The sequence below is a fragment of the Procambarus clarkii genome, chromosome 68 (genome assembly GCF_040958095.1).
Source record: "Procambarus clarkii isolate CNS0578487 chromosome 68, FALCON_Pclarkii_2.0, whole genome shotgun sequence".
Classification (NCBI taxonomy): domain Eukaryota; kingdom Metazoa; phylum Arthropoda; class Malacostraca; order Decapoda; family Cambaridae; genus Procambarus; species Procambarus clarkii.
In genome coordinates this window covers 29,918,318-29,928,976 of record NC_091217.1, presented here as the reverse complement: position 1 = coordinate 29,928,976, position 10,659 = coordinate 29,918,318, and the positions used below count along the sequence as shown (strand labels likewise).

General features: G+C 39.3%; 1 long non-coding RNA gene across 1 annotated transcript; it reads left to right on the top strand.

Annotated features, from left to right (window-relative positions):
• The first annotated feature begins 295 nt into the window (after window positions 1-295).
• Window positions 296-10,324, top strand: LOC138355712 (uncharacterized). The gene is made up of 3 exons (XR_011223999.1): window positions 296-395; window positions 5,828-5,944; window positions 10,019-10,324. It is a non-coding gene; the product is annotated as an uncharacterized lncRNA (long non-coding RNA).
• The last annotated feature ends 335 nt before the right edge of the window (window positions 10,325-10,659 follow it).

The following is a 10,659-nucleotide window of genomic DNA, read 5'->3' as shown; positions in this document are numbered from 1 at the left end:
ATCTTTTTGCAACGTTTATATGCGATATACGTAGCTGGAAACTACCTAATATTTAAAAATAATAGTTACAACATTCTATTAATATATAATGTTGAAATAAATATCACACAAAGTCTGTATATCTGTTTTTAGATGTCTTATAAATCTTCTTTTAAAATAGTATTAAAAATTTTTATGAATCTTGAGTAAAAATTATGTTAATTATTATTAATCTAATTGTTATTATTTTAAGTAAAAGAATTGCAAGTATTCGCATAACCACGGGATCTCTGTTTGTGTATGAATGCACGGATTTGTTTTTGTTATGAGAGGGACGCCTTAGAAAGCATGGTGTAGGCCACCTGTGGCTCGCATCCGATCCCACGATCGTCGTCGCCCCTAAATCAACACAACAGGTATTTAGTATTTACGATTATAATAAGTAATATTTCTTTTATAATAATATTGCAGCAGGTGGAGTAGTGGTAGGACACTCGCCTGGCGTTCCGCGAGCGCTATGTCATGGGTTCGTATCCTGGCCGGGGAGGATTTACTGGGCGCAATTCCTTAACTGTAGCCTCTGTTTAACGCAACAGTAAAATGTGTACTTGGATGAAAAAACGATTCTTCGCGGCGGGGATCGTATTCCAGGGACCTGCCCGAAACGCTACTCGTACTAGTGGCTGTACAAGAATGTAACAACTCTTGTATATATCTCAGGTTAGGGGCTAGTCATTTACACTCTTAGGTCAGCAAACTAGCTAGAAGGTTAGACTATTAGACTCCACTGGTCAATCGGGGCCCTGCATGACTCAGCTTATCCTAACCTAGCCCAGCTTAAACCATCTTAGCATAGTTCATTCTAGCTGTGCATAGTGCTTGCACAGCCTTGCTTATCCTAGTTTACCTCTTCCTAGCCTACCGTAGCCAAGCCTATCCCAGTATACCCTTACCTAGTCTTGCCTAGCCTAACCCTGCCTTGCTTTTAAACATGACCAGTCCTTCCTACCCTAGCCAAGCCCTGACCAGCTTAGCCAAGCCAATCCCTACCTAGATTTAGCATAGCCTTGCCTTTTTATTAATATATAGAGGGTACCACCTCTGGTTGAGTTTGTAGGAACCCTCCACTTATAGGGTTGAGGGTTATATATATATATATATATATATATATATATATATATATATATATATATATATATATATATATATATATATATATATATATATACAACTTTATATATTTATATATATACAACTATATATATATATATATATATATATATATATATATATGTCGTACTTAGTAGCCAGAACGCACTTCTCGGCCTACTATGCAAGGCCTGATTTGCCTAATAAGCCAAGTTTTCCTGAATTATTATATTTTCTTAATTTTTTTTCTTATGACATGATAAAGCTACCCATTTCATTATGTATGAGGTCAATATTTTTTTATTGGAGTTAAAATTAACATAGATATATGACCAAACCTAACCAACCCTACCTAACCTATATTTTTAGGTTAGGTTAGGTTAGGTAGCTGAAAAAGTTAGGTTACGTTTGGTTAGGTAGGTTAGGTAGTCGAAAAACAATTAATTCATGAAAACTTGGCTTATTAGGCAAATCGGGCCTTGCATAGTAGGCAGAGAAGTGCGTTCTGGCTATTAGGTACGACATATATATATTAATATAAATAATGTGTGTGTAAACATGCCACGTGTGTGTAAATCATAAAAATTAACACTTGATGAAAAATGTGACAGTGTCAGACCACGGAGGAAGAATTGAAACAGGAATTTCCTTAAGTACTTTCATATATTAAAACATCTTCAGAAGGAATAATTTTTTATATAAATTAAATTAAAAAAAAATCATTCCTCCATCGTCTGACACTCATATATATATAATATATATATAATATATATATATATATATATGTATATATATATATATATATATATATATATATATATATATATATATATATATAATATTATATATATATATATATATATATAATGTGGGTGTGTGTGCGTACTCACCTAGTTGTGCTTGCGGTGGTTGAGCTCTGGCTCTTTGTCCCGTATGTATGTATTCATATATATATATATATATATATATATATATATATATATGTCGTACCTAGTAGCCAGAACGCACTTCTCAGCCTGCTATGCAAGGCCCGATTTGCCTAATAAGCCAAGTTCTTCCGAATTAATATATTTTCTGTATTTTTTTTCTTATGAAATGATAAAGCTACCCATTTCATTATGTATGAGGTCAATTTTTTTTATTGGAGTTAAAATTAACGTAGATATATGACCAAATTTAACCAACCCTACCTAACCTAACCTAACCTATCTTTATAGGCTAGGTTAGGTTAGGTAGCCGAAAAAGTTATGTTAGGTTAGGTTAGGTAGGTTAGGTAGTCGAAAAACAATTAATTCATGAAAACTTGCCTTATTAGGCAAATCGGGCCTTGCATAGTAGGCTGAAAAGTGCGTTCTGGCTACTAGGTACGACATATATTTACAGTCTCCGTGGTGTAGTGGTAAGACACTCGCCTGGCGTTCCGCGAGCACTATGTCATGGGTTCGTATCCTGGCCGGGGAGGATTTACTGGGCGCAATTCCTTAACTGTAGCCTCTGTTTAACGCAACAGTAAAATGTGTACTTGGATGAAAAAACGATTCTTCGCGGCAGGGGATCGTATTCCAGGGACCATAGGATTAAGGACTTGCCCGAAACGCTACGCGTACTAGTGGCTGTACAAGAATGTAACAACTCTTGTATATATCTCAAATATATATATATATATATATATAACTGAAAACTCACACCCCAGAAGTGACTCGAACCCATACTCCCACAACTGGTATGTACAGGGACGCCTTAATCCACTTGACCATCACGACCGGACATAAGGAAGTGATAGCCGAGGCTATTTGAACCACTTCCCCGCCGGCACTCGGATGGTAATCTTGGGCATAGCATTTTATCAAATCACCTCATTCTTTGGGGCACACGTGAGGAACACAAATGCAAACAAGCCTGAATGGTCCCCAGGACTATATACAACTGAAAACTCACACCCCAGAAGTGACTCGAACCCATACTCCCACAACTGGTATGTACAGGGACGCCTTAATCCACTTGACCATCACGACCGGACATAAAGTTGTGGGAGTATGGGTTCGAGTCACTTCTGGGGTGTGAGTTTTCAGTTGTATATAGTCCTGGGGACCATTCAGGCTTGTTTGCATTTGTGTTCCTCACGTGTGCCCCAAAGAATGAGGTGATTTGATAAAATGCTATGCCCAAGATTACCATCCGAGTGCCGGCGGGGAAGTGGTTCAAATAGCCTCGGCTATCACTTCCTTATGTCCGGTCGTGATGGTCAAGTGGATTAAGGCGTCCCTGTACATACCAGTTGTGGGAGTATGGGTTCGAGTCACTTCTGGGGTGTGAGTTTTCAGTTGTATATAGTCCTGGGGACCATTCAGGCTTGTTTGCATTTGTGTTCCTCACGTGTGCCCCAAAGAATGAGGTGATTTGATAAAATGCTATGCCCAAGATTACCATCCGAGTGCCGGCGGGGAAGTGGTTCAAATAGCCTCGGCTATCACTTCCTTATGTCCGGTCGTGATGGTCAAGTGGATTAAGGCGTCCCTGTACATACCAGTTGTGGGAGTATGGGTTCGAGTCACTTCTGGGGTGTGAGTTTTCAGTTGTATATAGTCCTGGGGACCATTCAGGCTTGTTTGCATTTGTGTTCCTCACGTGTGCCCCAAAGAATGAGGTGATTTGATAAAATGCTATGCCCAAGATTACCATCCGAGTGCCGGCGGGGAAGTGGTTCAAATAGCCTCGGCTATCACTTCCTTATGTCCGGTCGTGATGGTCAAGTGGATTAAGGCGTCCCTGTACATACCAGTTGTGGGAGTATGGGTTCGAGTCACTTCTGGGGTGTGAGTTTTCAGTTGTATATAGTCCTGGGGACCATTCAGGCTTGTTTGCATTTGTGTTCCTCACGTGTGCCCCAAAGAATGAGGTGATTTGATAAAATGCTATGCCCAAGATTACCATCCGAGTGCCGGCGGGGAAGTGGTTCAAATAGCCTCGGCTATCACTTCCTTATGTCCGGTCGTGATGGTCAAGTGGATTAAGGCGTCCCTGTACATACCAGTTGTGGGAGTATGGGTTCGAGTCACTTCTGGGGTGTGAGTTTTCAGTTGTATATAGTCCTGGGGACCATTCAGGCTTGTTTGCATATATATATATATATATATATATATATATATATATATGCAAACAAGCCTGAATGGTCCCCAGGACAATATGCAACTGAAAACTCACACCCCAGAAGTGAATCGAACCCATACTGCCAGGAGCAACGCAACTGGTATGTACAGGGACGCCTTAATCCGCTTGACCATCACGACCAGACATAAGGAAGTGATAGCCGAGGCTATTTGACCCACTTCCCCGCTGGCACTCGGATGGTAATCTTGGGCATAGCATTTTATCAAATCACCTCATTTTTGGGGCCACATGTGAGGAACACAAATGCGAACAAGCCTGAATGGTCCCCAGGACAATATACAACTGAAAACTCACACCCCAGAAGTGACTCGAACCCATACTGCCAGGAGCAACGCAACTGGTATGTACAGGGACGCCTTAATCCGCTTGACCATCACGACCAGACATAAGGAAGTGATAGCCGAGGCTATTTGACCCACTTCCCCGCTGGCACTCGGATGGTAATCTTGGGCATAGCATTTTATCAAATCACCTCATTTTTGGGGCCACATGTGAGGAACACAAATGCGAACAAGCCTGAATGGTCCCCAGGACAATATGCAACTGAAAACTCACACCCCAGAAGTGACTCGAACCCAATACTGCCAGGAGCAACGCAACTGGTATGTACAGGGACGCCTTAATCCGCTTGACCATCACGACCAGACATAAGGAAGTGATAGCCGAGGCTATTTGACCCACTTCCCCGCTGGCACTCGGATGGTAATCTTGGGCATAGCATATGGGTTCGAGTCACTTCTGGGGTGTGAGTTTTCAGTTATATATATATATTTATATATATATATATATATATATATATATATATATATATATATATATATATATATATAATATTAATATTATATATCTTGCCTGAAATGCTGCGTGTACTAGTGGCTTTACAAGATTTTGTGGTTATTCTCTATATCTGGTTCACCTAACAGTAAATAAGTACCTGGGAGTTAGACAGCTGCAATGGGCTGCTTCCTAGGGATGTGTGTGTGTGTTTGTATTCATGTTGAATTTTACAAAGTAGGAAGAAATGTTTGTAAAAAAAAAAATCAAATATTTTTGAAAGTATAAGTAGATTTGATATTTTTCTCTAATTGTTTATTTCTGCTGTCTCGCCTCCTTTATAAAATTGCATCATTCTTGCTTTTTTAAGGATATCAGGAAAAGTAAGGCACTCCAGAGATTTGTTGACTCCTTCCTAGTGTTGCCTAGCCCAGCCCAGCCTAGACAAGGCAGGCTGGGCATCCTAGCCTCACGCAGCTTAGCCCCCACCTACATGTAGCATCCCAGTCCATCCTAAGTGATCATTACCTTACTGGCTGTGTTTTCTCTTCAGCCCTGAATGTAATGTGGTGGAACATAAGCAGATACATATCAGGTCTTAGAGAATCTGTACTTCATACATTTCTTAATAATGTCTCACAAATATTTAAATAATTAAAAAAAATTGTATAATAACTTCATATTATTCTTGCAATTTATTTTTGCATTTTTTTTATACAAAATTTACATTTTAAAAGATTACCTCTATTTTTAGATTGATGACTTGAAGACTACAGTGCCATCCACAGCAAATCATGGTCTTAAAATATCTCCTAGCAATGACGAGACCAATTTTCACAGAGATCAAATTTTTGCTAAGCAGTAGTCACAGGTAAATATATATTATATATATAATATTATATATATAAAATTAACTACTTCATTGCTCAAAGCACCTTTTGACATTCTGAGAGTTGTGCTATTTTATTAAAAAATTAATTAGGCTATATTTTAATGTTTTGTAATGTTTTCATTACTTTTTTTGTTTTGAAATATAAATTGTTGAGTTTTGAAACATTTTGACATTAACTATACCTGAATATTTATAAAAAAAAAAATACCAGAACTATGTCCTTGACAATTGCACTAAGAAGTCTTTGCCAAAATCAGGTGCTCAGTGCAGTAGTTAAAAACTTAAAAGTTGTACCACCTCTGGTGCAAGATTAGGGACCCATAGCCTTAAGAGAAGAAAATAGAGAGTACTCAGAGAAGGCCTTGAATAATAGGCAGGCTGTTTGTGTGTGTTTCGACGGTAAGCTTGCTGACACCAAATGTAGTTACCTAAGTATAGTTACAGGATTAGAGCTACGCTCGTGGTGTCCCGTCTACCCAGCACTCTTTGTCACATAATGCTTTGAAACTACTGACGGTCTTGGCCGCCACCACCTTCTCACTTAACTTGTTCCAACCGTGTACCACTCTGTATGCGAAAGGAAATTTTTTTATATTTCTTTGGCATCTTTGTTTAGTTAGTTTAAATCTATGACCTTTTGTTCTTGAAGTTCCAGTTCTCGGGAAATCTTCCCTATTGATTTTATCAATTCCTGTTACTATTTTGTACATAGTGATTTTATCACCTCTTTTTGTTGTCTTCTAGTTTTGGCATATTTAATGCCTCTGACCTCTCCACATAGCTCTTGCCCTTTAGTTCTGGGAGCCACTTAGTAGCATGTCTTTGCACCTTTTCCAGTTTGTTGATGTGCTTCTTAAGATATGGGCACCAAACAACCGCTGCATATTCTAGCCTTGGCCGAACAAAACTCGTGAACAATTTCTTTAGTATTTCGCCATCCATGTATTTAAACAAAATTCTGAAGTTAGAAAGCGTGGCATAGGCTCCTCACACAACGTTCTTTATGTGGGCCTCAAGTGATAGTTTTCTATCTAGAATCAACCCTAGACCTCTTTCTTTTATCAGAATTATATAAAGATTTCTCACATAATTTGTAGGTTGTGTGGGATCTATGTTCTATTCCACATTCCATAACATGGCATTTATTCACATTAAATTTCATTTGCCAAGTGGTACTCCATATACTTATTTTGTCCAGGTCTTCTTGAAGGGCATGACAATCATCTAAATTTCTTATCCATCCCATTATCTTAGCATCATCAGCAAACATGTTTATATAATTCTGTATTCCTACTGGTAGATCATTTATGTAGACAATGAACATTTCTGGTGCATGTACTGTGGTACTCCACTTGTGACACTTCTCCAGTCCGATTGCCTCTGATTACTGCCCTCATTTTTCTATCAGTCAGAAAATTTTTCATCCATGTTAGAAGCTTACCTGTCACCCATCCAAAATTTTCTAGTTTCCAGAACAACCTCTTATGTGGAACTCTGTCGAAAGCCTTTTTTATGTCTAGATAGATGCAGTCAACCCAACTACCTTTTTCCTTTAAAATCTCTGTGGCTCAATCATAGAAACTGAGTAAATTCGATACACAGGATCTTCCAGATCGAAAACAATACTGTCTGTGTGATATTATATAATTTCTCTCCAGGTGTTCTACCCATTTAGTTTTTATTATTTTTTTTTTGTTTTCAATCCTTTCACTGTTACACTTGTCAATGATTCAGGTCTATAACTGAGAGAGGTGGGGTCTTCCCTGTTGCCACTTTTGTAGATTGGAACTATGTTAGCCTTTTTCCACATGTTTGCTATGACTCCTGTACACAGGGATGCCTGAAAGATCAGGTGAAGTGGAAGGCTGAGCTCAGATGCACATTCTCTCAGAACCCATGGTGAAACTCCATCTGGACCAACTGCTTTGTTCTTACTTAGCTCCTTTAGCATATTTCCCACTTCATCTCTAGACACCTCTATACGCTCTATGATGTTCTCAGAAATTCTTATTGTGTCTGGTTCTCTTAAGATTTAATTTTGTATAAACACACTTTGGAACTTTTGGTTTAATGTTTCACACATTGCATTATCATTTTCTGTGAATCTGTTTCCTATTTTCAACCTCTGGATATTATCCTTTACCTGCAATTTGTTGTTTATGAATTTGTAGAATAGGCCCAGTTCTGTTTTACATTTATCCATTATCCCTTTTTAAAAATTTCTTTCTGCCTCTTCCCTTACTGCTGTATAGTTGTTTCTCGCATCTTTGTATCGCTGGTATGATTGGGGGTTTGGCTTCTTTCTATTTTGATACCTGCTTGATGGGGTTCTGCTCTTCTACTCCCCAAGCCCGGCCCGAGGCCAGGCTCGACTTGTGAGAGTTTGGTCCACCAGGCTGTTGCTTGGAGCGGCCCGCAGGGCCACATACCCACAACATCCCGGCTGATCCGGAACTTCTCTTAGAAAACAGTCCAGTTTTCTCCTGAAGATGTCCACGGTTGTTCCGGCAGGAACAACCGTGCAACCGTGCTCTGAAGGGGAAAGTGAATACTGAGCAGTACTCGAGACGGGACAACATAAGTGACTTGAAGAGTACAACCATTGTGATGGGATCCCTGGATTTGAAAGTTCTCGTAATCCATCCGATCATTTTTCTGGCCGACGCAATATTTGCTTGGTTATGCTCCATAAACATTAGATCGTCGGACATCATTATTCCCAAATCCTTGACATGCTGTTTTTCTACTATGGGAAGATTCGATTGTGTTTTGTACCCTGTATTATGTTTCAGATCCTCATTTTTGCCATACCTGAAATTTATCACTGTTAAACATCATGTTATTTTCTTCTGCCCAATCGAAAACTTTGTTGACATCTGCTTGTAGTTTTTCAATGTCTTTCATTCCATTTTTGTGTCTTTTGGTCTGTGGCCCTCTCTCAATTTCTGTTGAACCAATCCTGTTTTCTGGCCCTGCATCTCTGTTTTGGTATGAATGTTTGTGTGCCTTCATTGTATATTTTGCAAAATTTGGCATACATTTAATTTACTTCCCTGTCTAGCAACAAGTCTGCCTAATTACTTATTAAAAAAATTTGAAGTTCCCCATAGTGACCTCTCTCTCTTGAAATCAAGTTTATCAACTGTTTCAATGTCCCCATTTTCTGTGTGTGTGTGTTTGGAGGCTAAGCTTGCTGATACCATGTGTGTGTGTGTTTGGAGGCTAAGCTTGCTGATACCATGTGTGTGTGTGTGTTTGGAGGCTAAGCTTGCTGATACCATGTGTGTGTGTGTGTTTGGAGGCTAAGTTTGCTGATACCATGTGTGTGTGTGTGTTTGGAGGCTAAGTTTGCTGATACCATGTGTGTGTGTGTGTTTGGAGGCTAAGCTTGCTGATACCATGTGTGTGTGTGTGTGTTTGGAGGCTAAGCTTGCTGATACCATGTGTGTGTGTTTGGAGGCTAAGCTTGCTGATACCATGTGTGTGTGTGTGTGTGTGTGTGTGTGTGTTTAGAGGCTAAGCTTGCTGATACCATGTGTGTGTGTGTGTATTTGGAGGCTAAGCTTGCTGATGCCATTTGTGTGTGTGTGTTTAGAGGCTAAGCTTGCTGATACCATGTGTGTATTTGGAGGCTAAGCTTGCTGATACCATGTGTGTGTGTGTGTTTGGAGGCTAAGTTTGCTGATACCATGTGTGTGTGTGTGTTTGGAGGCTAAGTTTGCTAACACCGTGTGTGTACTCACCTGTTTAAATAATAATAGGGGTGTGTGTACCACCTCTGGTGCAATTGTAGGGACCCACAGCCTTGAAGAAAATAAAGAGTATTCAGAGAAGACCTTGTGGATTCTCACTGAACACTAATCTTTTCTTCTCCTACCACCCCTCTTATTTTGTTTTATGCTGTATTCTATTATATATCATATAAATACATAGCCAAATGGCAATATTTATTATGTCTATACAAAAAGAAGACATCCACTTTATTTTTTTTCTCTCCTTGGTTTCTATGTGGATTTTGTTGTGACTAATGATTCTCCTCCTTCCCATCAACAGGTCTTCCTCACTGGGCTTGCTCGGCTTTTGTGTTACTGTGAGGGTGCCATCATCGTTTACCCTTCAAGACTGACTCATGCTGGCATTGCATTTGTGGACTTCCCTTCACAGTAAACAGTCCTTCTCCATATGGTGATTGTCCAGGGCAAGCAGGGTGTGACTGTCATCTTGGAGAAGCAGGGTCTTTTAATATGAAGAATCTTCCGTCTTCTCTACTTACGCCAGCTTGTGCCGGCCTTGCATTCTTGTTACTTCATGGCCCTTGGGCCTTTTTTATTTATTTTACATAATAAATTTTTTTATTAATACCCGTGTTTCACAAGAGATCCTTAACATTTTAAGCACCAATTGTATTGACTAATGTACGTCTTGTAACCTTTAAAACATAAATAGACAAGACATAGATAAATGAGTGAATAATACTGAGTGACTAGGTTAGGGCGAGGAACATAGTACAGTGTCTGGCTTTGGAAGAATGCCTACTGTTTTAGAAACCTTATTGCCATGATCATAATCGTATGGGTTAAAAAGCATTTGTTGTCACTCCTACACTGTGGCTTGTTGAGCTTGAAACCTTTGCTCCTTGTTCGTGTTACATCTGACCTTTTGAAGAAATTGTATGAATCAATATCCTCCAAATT